Source organism: Lepisosteus oculatus, unplaced genomic scaffold (genome assembly GCF_040954835.1).
Source record: "Lepisosteus oculatus isolate fLepOcu1 unplaced genomic scaffold, fLepOcu1.hap2 HAP2_SCAFFOLD_131, whole genome shotgun sequence".
In the NCBI taxonomy this organism is placed as follows: Eukaryota; Metazoa; Chordata; class Actinopteri; order Semionotiformes; family Lepisosteidae; genus Lepisosteus; species Lepisosteus oculatus.
In genome coordinates this window covers 230,343-249,079 of record NW_027167680.1, presented here as the reverse complement: position 1 = coordinate 249,079, position 18,737 = coordinate 230,343, and the positions used below count along the sequence as shown (strand labels likewise).

The following is an 18,737-nucleotide window of genomic DNA, read 5'->3' as shown; positions in this document are numbered from 1 at the left end:
ACCAGCTCTAAGGAAACTAATCCGATTAGACGTTACTTTGACTAATCTTTTAAGGGACCCTTGTTAATTGGAGAAATCAATGATTTCGAATGAATTCTGTATGCGATAAAAGACAGCTATACACAGAAAACATGCAGGACACTTCTCATGATGTTTCCCGAGCCGAAACACAGTGCGTTTTTCCAAGCCATCTGACAAAGCCCGCCCACTGAAAACTGCAGCAAATCGTGTAAAGACGTTCAACTTTGTAATTACTGCACGCACAGGAAGCAGAATAAATTCCTCTTTTCAAACTGTCAAAGGTTTGCTTTGCGAACACTGCAGGACATCGCACAATCTCTTTTGAACGGGGACAAACGATTTCTTATGGGGCACAGTAAGTACAGACGTTTAAAAAGCTCCACTCATGCCGACGATGCAGCATGAAGAAGCGCAACCTAACGTTTGCATTCCTAGCAAATTCCTTTTATTTTTTGATAAATAAAGACAGTCTTGTTTAACAAACAACACACACAACATTTTACATTGTGAATTCAATTCAAATCAATGTATTTCTATATAGCGCCTTTCACAACAAGGTTGTCCCAAGGCACTTAACAATGCAAGTTGTTAAGAGCCTTGTGTTTAATATGCCGCCTAGGTTACGTGCTGTCTCTTTGAGGCAAATGTTTAAATCCTCTGAGTTAAGTGCTGAAGTTATAGTAGTCCTATCAGTATTGTTGCCTCCGATCAACAGATCCTCATTTTTCTCAGAGTTGAGTAACAAAAAGTTTTCACACATCCAAGTATTTCCTTCCTTAATGCATTTAACTAAACTGATAATAGAAGAGTTGTCGTTTGGTGTAAACAAAATGTTTATTTGAGTGTCATCAGCATATGAATGAAAGTTCATATTATTTTTTCATATTATCCTACCTAGCAGCAGCATGTTGAGAGAGAGAGCAATATTGGTCCCAGCACTGATCTTCTGGTACCCCAAATTGAACTGGTGACATTGATGAAGCAGTACAATTATTAGATATTTGAACATAATGAAAACGATGAGTAAAATGTGAAGTAAACCACTGAAGGACGGTTCCAGATAAGCCAACCTCAAACTCAAGCCTGTGTAACAAAACAGAGAGGTCAACCATGTCAAAGGCAGCTCTAAGATCTAGAAGCACAAGCACTGTTGCATTCCCCGCATCAGTAGCTAAGAGAATATCATTTACGACTCTTGTTAATGCAGTTTCAGAAACCAGACTGAAATTTCTCAAGTATATTATTTGAATCCAGATACGATTGACGTTGGGCAACAACTATTCTCCCAAGACTTTTAGATTGAAATGGGACCTTTGAGACAGGCCTGTAGTTGTTAAGAACTTGTGGATCCAAATTTGACTTCTTAAGGAGTGGTCTAACAACCGCTACCTTAAATTGATCAGGTACAACGCCTGACGCAAGCGATGCATTCATCATACTAATTATAGGTCCTGCCAGTCCTTCGAGGGAATCTTTGACTAGCTGAGTGGGGATGGGATCTAGCGAACAGGTGGTTGACTTTGTCTTACGTCTGTGTTCATGAGTCCACCATAAGAAGAAATCTGAACAGGAGTGGTGATCATGCGAGGTCACCATGGAGGAAACCACTGCTCTCCCCCCCAAAAAAACCACCACTGCCCCTCTCAAGTTTGCTAAAGACCACATGGATGTTCCACAGCAACTCCTGGAACAATGTTCTGTGGACAGACGTGACAAAAGTTGAACTTGTTGGTAAATGTGCACAGCGTTATGTTTGGAGATAACAAAACACTGCATACCAACTCCAAAACCTCATCCCACCTGGGAAGGATGGCGGAGGCTGTACGGCTTGCAATCATCGAGGGACCGATGAATTCCAAGATGTATCAGGAAAATCTACAGCAGAATGTCAGGGTGTCTGCCTGTGATCTAAAACTCGAAAGACGCTGGGTCATGCAGCATGACAAAAACAAAGGAGTACATCAACAACAGAGTGGCTGAAACAAAAGAAATTCCGTATTTTGGGATGGCCAAGTAAGAGTCCTGACCCCAATCCCATTGAAGTGCTGTGGCGTGATCTGAAGCAGGCCGTTCAGTGCAAGACATCCCAAAAATATACATGAACTGAAACAGTTTTTCATAGAGGAATAGGCCAAAATACCTCCTAACCGCTGCTCAGGTCTGACCAGCCGCTACAGAAAGTGGGGGTTGAGGTTTTTGTCATAAAGGAGGTTCCACTAGCTCCTTAATATAAGGGTTCACGTACTTTTTCCATCAATGACCTTGATTTTTTAAACCATTTGGTCAATAAAGAAACAGCAATGTCAAATGTTGGGCGTGTGTTGTTTGTTAAATCACACTCTCTTTATTAATTATTATGACTTAGATAAAGATAAGATCACATGTTAGGAGCCATTCATGCAGAAATCCACATCATTCCGAAGGGCTGTTTACAAAAGTTTTTCTCCCAACTGTATGTGAGAGAAAAGCAGAGACGCTCACTGAGTAAGGTGGGGTTGCAGCTTTGCAAATCACAAGGACATTTGTACGCTCAAAATGGGACAGAAGCACCCCAGATGGGACTCAAACCCACAAACCCTGGCTTAGGAAGCCAGTGCCTTATCCATTAAGCCACAGGGGCACACTGGGTGGGTCGATCATGCTGATGAAGAGCCAGTTTTTTTTTCCTTTGCTTTTACAAAGGGATCCCCAAAATTAGGAAAGTTAGGCAGCAGAAGGTTTACTGTGACCTGAGAAGGACCGGCATCCAATCACGGTGGTACACACAGACACGCTCTCACTCATCTGAGCTACACGGCTACCAAGATGATCTCAGGTGCGCCGAGCTGGTACGGAACATATTGAACTGAACAACGGCGAATTGTCTCTCAGACAGGCTTTTCACCTCTGAGCTCCCTGACTGACAGTAATCAGCTAGCTAGTGAAACAGTCAGCTGCTTCTAAGCCTTAAACAGCTGCATCTCGGCGCTTCCACAGACAGATGATTTGAAAGCCAAACATCGCCCATTGGGAACACCTTACTATCACTAGTTTAAGAGACTCTTAAGGTCTTGCAGAGGTGCCTGTCTAATAGCATGCGCTTTGCAAGCTATAGGTGTTTAGGCTGAGGCAGAATGCCTGTTAACAAAATGTTTTTCTAAAGGGGCCTCGCACTCTTTTCCAAGCAATGGTCACCATCCCCACCGAGTGTCACAATGTAGTCATGTCCTAGGACATCACCTGTTAGTCTCCATTTGTCTGCCACCAACACTTTAGGTTACAGGGTCACAACCGCACCCCAGAGACCAGAGGAGCCGTTGGCGTTCTGGCGGCGCAGATTGGGCTGAAGGTGGGGCGCTTGAATCTCGCTGTTGGAGGCCGTCTGAAACTGACCCAAGCCTTTCCCTTGAATTAAATGTAAATAAGAAATGAACCCCAGATGCACATGGAATCAATCACGTGTTTCCTTTGAGCCGTTTCAGAGACTGCTCCAGAGTTTACCTTGCACAGATGCGCAAAGATTAATGATGGGGGTGCACGCTTCCAGGCGTCTTACAACTGTAGGGACTGTTTAGAGACAATTCGTAGATTGTGCTCATTTCCCTCTATTCCCCGTGTTGCAGTGGTAGGATGACGTAAATTCCTGCTTCGACACGTAACGGCATTATAATCAAGTGCAGGAGCTGAGGGCTTTGGTTTTGTTTCGTTTTCCATGGCGTTCGTAAGCGCGCAAATCAAAGGCAATTCCTGCGTCTAACACGAATGTAAATGCTTTTGAAAGTGCAGTGTGGTGCAGCTTGTAAAATCCTTTTCCACATTTGTGGTTTGTTGCTGTTTTTTCTGTCTGCCAAAGTTGCATTTTGACATCCGGACTGGGGGACTTTATCATTTGAACGTGAAGCCAGCCTTAAACCCTCTGAGGCGTGTCTGTCTGCCGGCACGAATCTTGTGAAAGGTTTTTTTTTTTTAACGGAGAGCGACTTTAAAAAGGTTTCCGCAGCCACCTCGCACTCCGTGTTAGATTATAGGAGGAATGCGGCGGCAGCGAGCTCGCTTTTGTCATGGCCGAGTGGTTAAGGCGATGGATTCGAAATGCGTTAGGGACTCCCCGCGCAGGTTCAGAACTTGCCGACTCCTGCGTCTGCCGCACGTCGCCTTGTGCCTGCGCGGCAAAGGCAAAGTGCCGCTTCTCCTTTCCCGGTACTATAAAAACGTTAAATCGCTTGGACCCGCTGCCATGGAAAGCAGTTCTTCAGATTACCATACATTCTGCGTTCGCACCTCTGGTGCTCTACTTATGCCTTTGAAAACCTAATGAATAAAGCTGAAAGAACCGACACGATATGTAGGTGCTCGTAAAGCACGCATTAAAGAACTGTTAACAGCAAGGGTTTCAGTGGGTTAACTGAGAAGGCGTGATCGCTAATTGTTGACTTTTTATTTGGTGTTAGAAACACTCTTACTGTGCATGACGTGCAACAAATGTAGCCACAGAAATTGCATCACGCTTTCATGTATGCTATTGCAGACACCAACGTTGCCTAGATAGAAAACCGAAATAGCCGTGGGTTTGCTTGCTGGTCTGAAGGATCTCTCTTCGAATCTCTATCATTTGTCAATGGAAGTAAAAGACGCTGCAATCTCATACGTTCAGAATCAAACCCGCAGCTGTTGTTCGACTTTATTTCTTGACTAATTACAACTGAGTGTCGCATGAGCAGTTACATAAACTTGTCTGGTATATTTGAACACAAATGCCGTTCTTCAATTAAAACTAACAGTACATTGTCAGGGACATTCAGTTCTATACAAACAAGAGACAGACAAGAGAATATTTCTACCTTTCATGTGGACTACGTGTTGACTTACTGATCGGAATAATTGAAAAGTTCGGGTTCATAGCCGATGCAGTGCGTGCTAATTAGAACAACAGCAACGATTAGCTCTCAGCACCGTACTGAGCCCAGGTGTTTTTCTAAAGCTGTCAAGTGCAGTTCATTTACATGAAGGAAATCTCTTACTGGGTACGATTACAATACAGTAAGTAGCACAGGCTACTTAGGGAGTAGCCTGATGCGTTTAAAAACGACCCGAGCCAGGCGGAAGTCGAACCTACAATCTCCTGATCCGTAGTCAAACGTGTTATCCATTGCACCACTGACCCTGGTGCAACACTGCAGGACTGCAAGCCGGTGAGCTCAGCACTGCAACTAGTAAAATACCCCGGTCCATTCTTTTCCAGAAGTGAGAAACACCTGTTTTCTACATTTTGTCTGTTTTAAAACCATATCTCTTTAAACCAAACCAAGAGTTTGTCTTTTGCTCTGATATTCTGATTCATTTCGATTTCAAAGAAAAAAAAAACTACCTTCCAAAGCATCATAAAATTGTCCCTTCTTCCAGACTCTACTTCTCTCTTGTAGTAGTACAGCAGACCTTTCCAGGTGAGCAGATCACAGAGTCCGAAATGAGCTTCCTCCATCAAGCAAAGTACCTGAACATGACTCTGTCATCATAAAAGCGCCCCTGTAATAAAGAAATTCAATCTGAAATCAAGAGGGCAGTTGCCTACTGAAATACAAGAAGTCATCAATTTTAACCTAGCAACACATTAAAGGCTGCATCTATACAAGTACGATTCTAGAAATGCTCACCAGATTACGTTTTAAGAAGGAACTGCGCTTCAGGTTCTGCCGAGATCTTAACTCGGATGGCAGGATTCAGAGTCCGGAGTGCGGACTGATTGCGCACGGAGGGTCCATATACTGTGGATCCCTCAGTGATCTTCCGCGTGTTCAAACAGCCAGCGTGTGACTCCCCTGTCCCCGTGACCTCATTGCTCTGCTCTCTCCTCTGTGCAGCCGAGCCCGATTCACGGTAAAGTGAAAAAAAATATGCCCTCAACGTGAGATTTACTCTGGAGCGAGGATAGATGTTACCTTTTTATCATTGAACAGGATGTATGTGATGTGGCGACTAGGTTCAATTTTGTATCCTCTTTAAAAGATTAAGGACTGGGGTGAGCGTGATTTACCACCCTTTCAGCTAAGATCCCGACGTGCGCACCGTTTAAGCTGCATAGACTCGGTCGTTTAACTCTTCTCCATTAGCAGGGTTAAGGTTAAAGAAAAAAAACATTGCTGACTTCTTTTTTTTTGCCAGCTGCTAGCGCTGATTAGCAAGGTTTGTATTTCATGTTTTGCAAGTTGCATCCATTTTAAGAAAAACAAGTCGTGTTAAAGACAGGAAATGAATACTTGCATTTAATTAAGTCTAGCCGTAGGCGGTTATCCACTGGGATTCAGACCCAGGGCCTCCTGTTTACTAGACAGGCGCTTTAACCAACTAAGCCACAGCGCCCCGGGAGTGCTGTCCTTTTGCAGCCACTTGGACACACCACTCAGACACATCTGCATTCGGTGTGTGCTCCGCCTGCTCGCTGAGCAAGTTGCCACCTTTACATACAATAGCAACATCGACACCAAGAGAAAGGATGACAAATGGCTTTTATCTGGAACTTTTCATGTCCAAGGAGCTCAATGTGCTTTCTGTGTACAACAGGGCCACTGAACTCCACGCTGGCCACTGAACCACAGCAGTGGCTTGCTGGCTTGACATCTCCCAAGGAAAATATTGAAATCGCATGTGGAACAGGAAAATGACCCTCGAGTACGAGGGAAAAAAAAGAAAAAGATCATCTGGAGCGCGCCAACCCAGTTGGGACAGCCCAGTTTTGTCGACGAGGTGGCCGAGTGGTTAAGGTGATGGATTGCTAATCTATTGTGCTTTGCACGCATGGGTTCAAATCCCATCCTCGTCTGTTTCCATTCTGTTTTTGATCCCTATTGCTCAATGCACAGTGAAAGCATTGCATACATGTGTCTGACAATGAGAAATGGGCCCCTGAGACAGTCATTTGCCTGTTTCACAAATGATCGTATTTTACTAGAGATTCTGTTTGGGATTCAGATGTGCATTCGGACAGCAATCCCTTTCAAGAAATGATACGTTCTGGATGAGGTCAAAGGTGCATCATTTGGACACTTTGTGGGCTTGAAATACAAAGAAAATCATGTTCTATGGTACAAGATAAATACAAAACTTAAGCTTTTATTATAATTAGATTTGTTTATAAAGCATAAGCAATCATTCATTACATTAATATATGTAAAAATAACATTTTAGCATCATACGTTTAGTATATTTAGTCCCTAATGCTGAAAGAAATGATCATAGAACATGACTTCTAACCTTACCTGCGGTGTTTTTGATCCCTATTGCTCAATGCACAGTGAAAGCATTGCATACATGTGTCTGACAATGAGAAATGGGCCCCTGAGACAGTCATTTGCCTGTTTCACAAATGATCGTATTTTACTAGAGATTCTGTTTGGGATTCAGATGTGCATTCGGACAGCAATCCCTTTCAAGAAATGATACGTTCTGGATGAGGTCAAAGGTGCTGGAACACTGTATTTAGGATGTGTTTGCAGTTATTCTGTGTTTCTAGCTTCAACCCAGTGATATATATATATATGCTCACTGATTTTTTGGTACATGCCCAGGGCAATAATCATTATGAGGATTTATTTCCATATGTGCTAGAGGTAGTGTTGTGAAATTCTTCAACACACTGGATCGCAGGTTAAAACCTGCACTCTTACTCCTTAAATACCAACAAATGCAGATATGTAGCAATCATATTGTAGCTGACACTCATTTGCCTATTTCACAAATGAGCATATTTTACTAGAGATTCTGTTTGGGATACGGATGTGCATTCTGACAACAATCTCTTTCAAAAAATGATTTTACCTTATCGCAGCTTTGCCCCTCTTGCCTCTTTGGAAAATATCTCCATCTTGTGGTCGTTGTTGGTAATGTCTAGACAATATCTCCATCTTGTGGTCGTTGTTGGTAATGTCTAGACAATATCTCCATCATGTGGTCGTTGTTGGTAATGTCTTCTTATGCCCTTTTTTTATTTCAATTCTTTATTAGTTGATTCTAGAATCTCTACAATAGAGCTGAAAATATCAGTTTTGTAGCAGACAATATGACATTAGTTATAGTCCAATTAAGACTTTATTACCCTGTTTGTAACATAACAAATTAAACTTGATTAAAACTAAGTTTGGAACACCAGGGAACATAACAAATGATTTTAGGAAAACCATGAGGTTCTCTGTGTCCGATGCCTGCAAGGGGAGAAAGCTAGAATTCTTTGCTTTTTCAAAATTTGAAAATAAACATCATATAACAACAGCTTTCATTCCTAGGAGTGAAAAATAACCATTTTTGAAGACATTTTAGTTTCTAAAACACTACAATAAAGTTAAAAACATCAGTTTTATATTACTTTTAGTATTTTTAGTGAAATTAGTCATTTATTGCACTATTTTTAATATAATCTCTAATTAAAAGTGAATAGAATTAAGTTTGGAGCAACAAGGAACACAAAAAAAAAGATTTTAAGGAAAAAAATGATGTCTTCTGTGCCAGGTGCCTGCAAGGGGAGAAAGCTAGAATCCTACCCAGGCTCCTGGAGCTCTGTCCTGGCTAAAGGAGGGTGAATCCATCCCCTTCAAAGCTCCATGAAAAAATGATCATTTAAAATTTGAAACAAAAAACATCATATAACAACAGTTTTCATTCATAGGAGTGAAAAACAACCATTTTTGAAGACATATTAGTTTCTAAAACACTACAATAAAGTTGAAAACATCCGTTTTATATTACATTAATTTTTGTGAAATTAGTCATTTATTGCACTATTTTTAATAAAATCTCTAATTAAAAGTGATTAAAATTAAGTTTGGAGCAACAAGGAACACAAAAAAAAAGATTTTAAGGAAAAAAATGATGTCTTCTGTGCCAGGTGCCTGCAAGGGGAGAAAGCTAGAATCCTACCCAGGCTCCTGGAGCTCTGTCCTGGCTAAAGGAGGGTGAATCCATCCCATTCAAAGCTCCATGAAAAAATGATATTTTTAAATTTGAAAAAAAAAAAAAACATTATAGAACAACATCTCTTGGTCCACAGAGTGCAAAAATCCAACTTTGAAGAAAATCCATTGACTGATCCCCGAATCCTGAAGTTTCTTCGCATGATATTGGGCTTGCAACCACTTTCTGGAAAATGATGAAAAATGCCAAAAATGAAAAAAAAGTTATCAATTCTAGAGCCTAAGAGGAAAATAAGACAAATGTATATCTCCAAATAGTTTTATGTGCTTCAGAAGAGCCCAGGAAAGTTTTTTGCATACATGAAACCACGCCCGTTTGCACGTAAGCAGACATGGTTGCACACACGACTGCATGAAAGCACGCGTGCATGCAAAATCATCCTGTTAAGCATTTGAAAAGCCGCACCACGGCGCACTTGAAATAGCTCTTACATTAGTGGTCGACACAGGAATCGCCTTTTTATTTATGCTCTTACCAACGCGATGGAAAGCAAAACAAAGCAAAGCAGAGCAAAACAAAACGAACAAACGCAAAACCCTCACGTCCCGCACTTGCATATAACGCCGTTACGTGCCCAAGCGGTATTGTACGTCATCCTAGCACTGCACCCCGGGGCGTACGGTATATGGGAATGAGCACACGCCACGAATCGTCTGAAATCACTCCCTACAGCTGTAAGGCGCCTTGAAGCGTGCACCCCCAACATTCTTCTTTGCGCATCTGTGAAAGGTAAACTCTTGAGCAAACTCTGAACCAGCTCTAAGGAAACTAATCCGATTAGACGTTACTTTGACTCATCCTTTAACAGTTTTCAGTCTCTGTCTTTAAACACCTTGCTCAGTCACATTCAAGCCACAAGTACTCTTCTCGGATGTTGCACAAACAAATCCTAATGTCTTGAAAGCATTGCAGCATGTTTGTGTCCCACTTCCCGTGGCTGCAGGACGACTGACACGATCGGACAAACACAATCTGTGGCGTTTAGCGTGACATAGTCTTGCAGGCATCGTGCTGTCTTACTGCAATACTATACCACTTGAGGAAACAGTTCATCTGGCCATGAAACTCATTTGAACGTCTAGCTACAGCAACTAACAATAACATGATTTATTCAGGATGTGTGGAACCAGCACGTCCCGGAGACAGCTTCTGAAATCGTGAGCATTCTCTGGTGGTGTCCTGGAGGGCTCCCCCGGGCATGTGTTGGTGGTATAGTGGTGAGCATAGCTACCTTCCAAGCAGTTGACCCGGGTTCGATTCCCGGCCAACGCAGTGGCAAGTGTTTTCAAATGCTGTCACAAGCCTTGGATTGTGACTAGCAAAGCAAAGCCTTTTGAAAGAGCTAAAGCACTGCAAAACGGAATTGAAGGAGAATCTTACAGGGGATTCTGAGCGGTGTCTAAATAAATAAATTCACAGCGTCCACGGATGGCATTTTGCAGCTGGAAGTAGATGTCGACGCTTTTTGCACACAGCACCAAAAAAGCGTCTTTTTTGAAGGTACAGGCATTGAGCATTGGTGGTTCATTGTTAGAACTCTCGCCTGCCACGCAGGAGGCTTGGTTTCGATTCCTGGCCAATGCAGTGGCTTTTGCAGCGAACGGCTCCATCACTTGCATCCCAACTTTTGCAACTCGCAACTGAAAGCCCACTGAAGCTAAGCAGGTGTGAGCCAGGTCAGTACCTGGATGAGGGTGAGCTACAGGGAAAAACAAAGCTTCCAGCTGGAAGTGGTGTTAATGGGGCCAGTGGGGAGGCGCTCACCCTGAGGTCTGTGCGGGTCCCAATCTCCCAATATAGTGACGGAGAAGCTGTGTTGTAAAAGGGCGCTGTCTTTTGGATGAGATGTAAAACCGAGGTCATAGTGCTCTGTGGTCATTAAAAATGACCACCAAAACCTTTGACAAAAGCTCTTGGTAATTGATGGTCTTCAATAATGTTTCTCCTTTAGGTACATTTAAAATCAGCTGAATAATGCTGTGAAACCATGAAACTGCATGAGAAAGCCCGTACACTGAATTACACGGCTTTCTATTCAAAGGACAAAAGAAATTCCCTGAGTTCGATTTTTTGCAGCACAGAGAGGGGCACTGTCACGAGGCCGGTTAGCTCAGTTGGTTAGAGCGTGGTGCTAATAACGCCAAGGTCGCGGGTTTGAGCCCCGTACGGGCCATGTCCTTTTCTCCTCTCTTACCAAAGCTGTTAGGTTCCTTTCCGTGGTGAGATGGGTTGTCCTGCAACGCTGCCACACAGTGCCGACAGACAAGAGTGTTGCGGGAGAAGAGAAAAGTGTTTGAAGATTTAAGAGTGTCTTAGGTGGAGCCAAAATCAAGTGTCACAAATGCAAGTGGGAAGATTTCCAATGTTTAATATGGTCAAAATAAGCGGAACTTACCAGCTGGTCCGGCACAGTCTGCCATGCTTTTGTCATATACTGTAAAGTGGTGTCGAACTGGGTGTCGAACTGGAGTCTCACCATTTGCATATGTGAGGCTCCAGTTATACATCGATTGTCACATTAAATGACAAAAATGAAGAGAGTTAAAGCAGCTGGAGAGGTTTTCTTACAACTTTTGAGCTGACACAGTTTTGGAAAATGTTTCCTTCACGCTGCACTGTACAACATAGGCAGCCAAGAGTCTCCAAAACAAAACAGAATGGACAGATAGGAGAAAATTCCCACTCGTCCTGAAGTTCCCAAAATCCAGCACTGAGCGTAAACAAAGTGTCTAAGTAGCGTGGGAATGTTAAACCTAACCCTAGCTGGAGTTTGAGCAATCCAGCACTGAGAGTAAAAAGATGAGTAAAAGTAACGTCTAATCAGATTAGTTTCCTTAGAGCTGGTTCAGAGTTTGCTCAAGAGTTTACCTTTCACAGATGCGCAAAGAAGAATGTTGGGGGTGCACGCTTCAAGGCGCCTTACAGCTGTAGGGAGTGATTCGAGACGATTCGTGGCGTGTGCTCGTTCCCATATACCTTACGCCCCGGGGTGCAGTGCTAGGATGACGTACAATACCGCTTGGGCACGTAACGGCGTTATATGCAAGTGCAGGACGTGAGGGTTTTCGTTTGTTCGTTTTGTTTTGCTCTGCTTTGCTTTGTTTTGCTTTCCATCGCGTTGGTAAGAGCGTAAATAAAAAGGCGATTCCTGCGTCTACCACTAATGTAAGAGCTATTTCAAGTGCGGCGTGGTGCGGCTTTTCAAATGCTCAACAGGATGACTTCGCATGCACGTGTGCTTTCATGCAGTAGTGTGTGCAACCATGTCTGCTTATGTGCAAACGGGCGTGGTTTCATGTATGCAAAAAACTTTCCTGGGCTCTTCTGAAGCACATAAAATTATTTGGAGATATACATTTGTCTTGTTTTCCTCTTAGGCTCTAGAATTGATAACTTTTTTTTAGGATTCTAGCTTTCTCCCCTTGCAGGCATCGGGCACAGAGGACCTCATGGTTTTCCTAAAAATCTTTTTTTTTGTGTTCCTTGTTGTTCCAAACTTAATTTTAATCACTTTTAATTAGATATTTTATTAAAAATAGTGCAAAAAATGACTAATTTCACTAAAAATAATGTAATATAAAACTGATGTTTTTAACTTTATTGTAGTGTTTTAGAAACTACTATGTCTTCAAAAATGGTTATTTTTCACTCCTAGGAATGAAAGCTGTTGTTATATGATGTTTATTTTCAAATTTTGAAAAAATCTAAGGATTCTAGCTTTCTCCCCTTGCAGGCATTGGACACAGAGAACTTCATGGTTTTCCTAAAAATCATTTGTTATGTTCCCTGGTGTTCCAAACTTAGTTTTAATCAATTTTAATTTGTTATTATGTTAAAAACAGGGTAATAAGTTTCTAATTGGACTATAAATAATGTCATATTGTCTGCTATAAAACTGATGTTTTCATCTCCATTGTAGAGATTCTAGAATCAACTAATAGAGAATTAAAATAAAAAAGGGCATAAGAAGACATTACCAACAACGACCACAAGATGGAGATGTTGTCTAGACATTACCAATAACGACCACAAGATGGAGATATTGTCCAAAGAGGCAAGAAGGGCAAAGCCGCGATAAGGAGATTGCTGTCAGAATGCACATCCGGATCCCAAACAGAATCTCTAGTAAAATATGATCATTTGTGAAACAGGCAAATGAGTGTCAGCTACAATATGATTGCTACATATCTGCATTTGTTGGTTTTTAAGGAGTAAGAGTGCAGGCGGTTTAAACCTGCGATCCAGTGTGTTGAAGTATTTCACACTACCCCTAGCACATCAGGAAATAAATCCTCATAATGATTATTGCCCTGGGCATGTACCAAAAAATCAGTGAGCATATACATATATCGCTGTGTTGAAGCTAGAGACACAGAATAAGTGCAAACACATCCTAAATACAGTGTTCCTGCACCTTGACCTCATCCAGAATGTATCGTTTTTTGAAAGCGATTGCTGTCAGAATGCACAACTGAATCCCAAACAGAATCTCTAGTCAAATATGATCATTTGTGAAACAGGCAAATGAGTCTCTCAGGTGCCCATTGCTCATTTTCAGACACATTTATGCAATACTTTCACCATGCGTTGAGCAATAGGGATTAAAGATACCAGAGGTAAGGTTTAAAAGTGATTCTGAGGTGCAACACATCAGCGAAACAGCTAGGCATCTGAAATGCGGGGTTTGAGAGCCCTTCAGGGAACACCGTACCCTAAAGGTACCAGAAGTCCACTAGTATAAGCATTAAGTCACTGTCAGCCCTGTTGCAATGTGATTGCTACATATCTTCATTTCTTTGGTTTTTAAGGAGTAAGAGTGCAGGGGGTCTAAATCTGCGATCCAGTGTGTTGAAGTATTTCACAACACTACCTGTAGCCCGTCTGGAAATAAATCCTCATTCTGATTATTGACCTGGGCATGTACCAATAAATCACTGAGTATATATATATATCACTGTGTTGAAGCTAGAGACCTGTATGTAATAATATGATGCTAAAATGTTATTTTCACATGTAAGAAAACCGGCTCAGGGACGCCAAATATGTAATGTTGCCATAGCAAAATTAAATGTAGTGGCTCTCTGAAGGCACCAGTTCTGTAGGGTTTGGGCATTTACTGAGATAATTATTAATTGTAGCAGTAAATCACAAAGTTGATTCTTTTGATGGCTTTAGAATCCAACCATGTGACATAACTCAAACAACGCGCACACACAGGTACTAATACACGAGGATACATTTATTAATACATAAAATATGCATGTAAACCTAACAGATCTTATCGAGAGGGTTATCAGAATACAAAAGATATATATTCAGTCAGTTACGAAGTGTTACACATATCAAGAGGACATACGTTCAGTATATCATTCATTAAGACCGTTTCGTTAATGAACTTGGTTATAACTTCTACATTAGATACTCAAACAAGTACATAACTCTTAGGAATTAAATTGATATCAACTGGTTGGGATAACAATTGAATTCTCGAGCTGTAATGCATTGAAGTTGAATACTCATCCAATCTTTGGGGATTCAGATCTTCCTGCGGGCACAAAGAAACAGTTGCAGGCTGTTGCTGTCCAATCCGCGCTCTCTGGCTCCGTGCCAGGCTGTGCTGTGCGGCTTGCGACGCTGCGCTGCTGATGCTCACTGTGGGCTTTAACTAGCAAAGTTTGTGCACAGGAGAAAAGATGACTGTGGGTCCCAGCAAGTCAGGAAGAGGACCGGTTCGTTTCTGATGAAGAGCTAGTTCTGAATAGTGATTCAGCTGTCCACAGTTCCGACCTGTTCACGAGGCCTGCTGCTGGTGCTAACCTCGGGTGGATCCTCTGGTTATTCTCTGGCAACCTCCGCTCTAGACTCTTAGAACAAAGGAAAGTTCTGGCACTCGGACACACTGGCCGTTCCGTGGTTGTCCGGGCTGAGTCTCAGGATGGTCAGGAGGCGCGCTGCGAGAATGTCCTGCCCTTGGGAGCCTTCTGCTCCTGGGCCGCCCTGCCCTGGAATTCTCCTTTGAATTCCCTTTAGAATTGTCCACAGAATCCTCTGAATCCTCCCTTCTGAATCTTACTGAATCTCACAGGCTCTCTGTGTTGCCTGTTTTTACCTGGAGGAACTTCAGCTCATTGATTGGCTGAAAGTTCCATGGGCATCAGAGTCCCACGTGGGTTACTCGGCCCTACCAGTCCCTGATTGATTGATCAAGGTGAGATATGAGTCACTTAGTCCTGACACTTAGTAATGCAGTCCAGATGTCCAACTGGCACTCCCTAGACAGATAGGCGCCAATGGATGACCATTGATCATGATAGCCAGGCTTAGCTAAGTGCATCCCCCTTTGGGAGCTGTCCTAGGATCTTAAATCACCCTGCATGAATAGTCTCTCTATGGCTGCACCACAGAGATGAACAGAGAAATGGGGCCTCATTTGGGAAGGCTCAGAACACTTAATTCTGCCTTATTAATAAGCCTCGCCGCTACACACATATATTAATATAATAAATGATTGCTTATGCTTTATAAACAAATCTAATTAAAATAAAAGCTTAAGTTTTGTATTTATCTTGTACCATAGAACATGATTTTCTTTGTATTTCAATCCCACAAAGTGTCCAAATGACGCACTACATGATATAAGGAAGATTATCACATGCATATCGGTATTATCTTTCTTACGAAAATGCATTCCTTTCATTACCTTTTACTTTTTAAAATGAACTCAAATTGTGTATAATGTAATAATTTAAGTAGAATAGATTCTAATAATATAATGATCCAGTGTGTTGCACTACTTCACTGCTTCACTGCTCTATGCCGTCTGGAAATAAATCCTCAGACTGCTTACTGCCCTGGGCATGTACCAATGAATTACAGGAGCACATCTATTTCTCACTGCGTTGAAGCAGGAGACACACAGTCTCTGCAAACACATCCTAAATACAGTGTTCCAGCACCTTTGACCTCATCCAGAACGTATCATTTCTTGAAAGGGATTGCTGTCCGAATGCACATCTGAATCCCAAACAGAATCTCTAGTAAAATACGATCATTTGTGAAACAGGCAAATGACTGTCTCAGGGGCCCATTCCTCATTGTCAGACATATGTATGCAATGCTTTCACCGTGCACTGAGCAATAGGGATTAAAAACACAGCAGGTAAAGTTAGATGTCATGTTCTATGATCATTTCTTTCAGCATTAGGGACTAAATATACTAAACGTATGATACTAAAATGTTATTTTCACATATATTAATGTAATAAATGATTGCTTATGCTTTATAAATAAATCTAATTAAAATAAAAGCTTAAGTTTTGTATTTATCTTGTCCCATAGAACATGATTTTCTTTGTATTTCAAGCCCACAAAGTGTCCTTTGATCTCTATTCTGTGGTAATCCACGATGACCCCGTTCTTCAGGTGATTCATCATGTCCTCCCTCGCCTGTTGAGAGGCCACCTGATCTCTTCTGCCGTGGCGTGCTTCATACACGCCCTCTTGAAGTGAGCAGGAAGCTGATCAAAAGTATTCAGGCACATCTTGCACACCAGGGGAATAAGACTGATTTCTTAAATTATCCTTAAAATTCTCTCTCATAGTTTGAGCATAATGATTTTATTGCATTTATATAAGAATTGCTCATTGCTCCTAAATAAATAATGGTCTCAGTCACAGACTTTCCAATAGAAGCCATTGTGGAGTTCAGCAACTGCAGGTCCTAGAAGTGGGGAAGGAATTTTAAAAGAGAAATTGAATTACAATACAGAAGGAATGGCTGAGGGTTCACTGAAATGTATAAATATACAAATTCCAAAGACTGAGTCCATATAGAAACAACTACTTTTCATTTTCAGTATAAGAAAAAAAAAACTATCTTCCAAAGCATCATAAAATTGTCCCTTCTTCCAGACCCTACTTCTCTCTTGTAGTAGTACAGCAGACCTTTCCAGGTGAGCAGATCACAGAGTCCGAAATGAGCTTCCTCCATCAAGCAAAGTACCTGAACATGACTCTGTCTTCATAAAAGCGCCCCTGTAATAAAGAAATTAAATCCAAAATCAAGAGGGCAGTTGCCTACTGAAATACAAGAAGTCATCAATTTTAACCTAGCAACACATTAAAGGCTGCATCTATACAAGTGCGATTCTAGAAATGCTCACCAGATTACGTTTTAAGAAGGAACTGCGCCTCAGGTTCCGCCGAGATCTTAACTCGGTGGCAGGATTCAGAGTCCGGAGTGTGGACTGATGGCGAACGGAGGGTCCACATACTGTGGATCCCTCAGTGATCTTCCGCGTATTCAAACCGCCAGCGTGTGACTCCCCTGTCCCTGTGACCTCATTGCTCTGCTCTCTCCTCTGTGCAGCCGAGCCCGACTCACGGTAAAGTGAAAAAAAAGATGCCCTCAACGTGAGATTTACTCTGGAGCGAGGATAGATGTTACCTTTTTATCATTTAACAGGATGTATGTGATGTGGCGACTAGGTTCAATTTTGTATCCTCTTTAAAAGATTAAGGACTGGGGTGAGCGTGATTTACCACCCTTTCAGCTAAGAACCCGACTTGCGCACCGTTTAAGCTGCATAGACTCGGTCGTTTAACTCTTCTCCGTTAGCAGGGTTAAGGTTAAAGAAAAAAAAATAGCTGACTCCTTTTTTTTACCAGCCGCTAGCGCTGATTAGCAAGGCTTGTATTTCATGTTTTGCAAGTTGCATCCATTTTAAGAAAAACAAGTCGCGTTAAAGACAGGAAATGAATACTTGCATTTAATTAAGTCTAGCCGTAGGCTGGGATCTCCTGTTTACTAGACAGGCGCTTTAACCAACTAAGCCACGGCGCCCCGGGAGTGTTGTCCTTTTGCAGCCACTTGGACACACCACTCAGACACATCTGCATTCGGTGTGTGCTCCGCCTGCTCGCTGAGCAAGTTGCCACCTTTACATACAATAGCAACATCGACACCAAGAGAAAGGATGACAAATGGCTTTTATCTGGATCTTTTCATGTCCAAGGAGCTCAATGTGCTTTCTGTGTACAACAGGGCCACTGAACTCCACACTGGCCACTGAACCACAGCAGTGGCTTGCTGGCTTGACATCTCCCAAGGAAAATGTTGAAATCACATGTGGAACAGGAAAATGACCCTCGAGTACGTGGGGAAAAAAAGAAAAAGATCATCTGGAGCGCGCCAACCCATGTCCGGACAGCCCAGTTTCGTCGACAAGGTGGCTGAGTGGTTAAGGTGATGGACTGCTAATCCATTGTGCTCTGCAGTCATGGGTTCGAATCCCATTCTCATTGCTCTCCATGTCTGACACGTGTGCCTGTTCGACATCGTCCCTCCTGTTGTTTGCTCCGGTGCTAGAGCCGTACATTTTCTAGCAGTGGCTGAACATGGTATAGTAGGCCAACGTCGGTATCGAGCAGTGACAGTAACAGTACTTACTGCGCCCCATTAGAAATCGTTTGTCCCTGTTCAAAAGAGATTGTGCAATGTCCTGCGGCGTTCGTAAAGCAAACCTTTGACAGTTTGAAAAGAGGAATTTATTCTGCTTCCTGTGCGTGCAGTAGTTACAAAGTTGAACGTCTTTACACGATCTGCTGCAGTTTTCAGTGGGCGGGCTTTGTCAGATGGCTTGAAAAAACACCGCTCAGAATCCCCTGTAAGATTCTCCCTCAATTCCGTTTTTCAGTGCTTTAGCTCTTTCAAAAGGCTTCGCTTTGCTAGTCACAATCCAAGGCTCATGACAGCATTTGAAAACATTCGCCAC

The 18,737-nt window shown here is 42.3% G+C and overlaps 3 non-coding genes across 3 annotated transcripts; all 3 read left to right on the top strand.

The window, feature by feature from the left end:
- The first annotated feature begins 6,738 nt into the window (after positions 1 to 6,738).
- Positions 6,739 to 6,820, top strand: trnas-gcu (transfer RNA serine (anticodon GCU)). Its single transcript has one exon. It is a non-coding gene; the product is annotated as a tRNA-Ser (tRNA).
- A 3,344-nt stretch (positions 6,821 to 10,164) lies between these two features.
- trnag-ucc (transfer RNA glycine (anticodon UCC)) lies at positions 10,165 to 10,236 on the top strand. The gene has a single exon. It is a non-coding gene; the product is annotated as a tRNA-Gly (tRNA).
- An 827-nt stretch (positions 10,237 to 11,063) lies between these two features.
- trnai-aau (transfer RNA isoleucine (anticodon AAU)) lies at positions 11,064 to 11,137 on the top strand. Its single transcript has one exon. It is a non-coding gene; the product is annotated as a tRNA-Ile (tRNA).
- Positions 11,138 to 18,737: the final 7,600 nt, after the last annotated feature.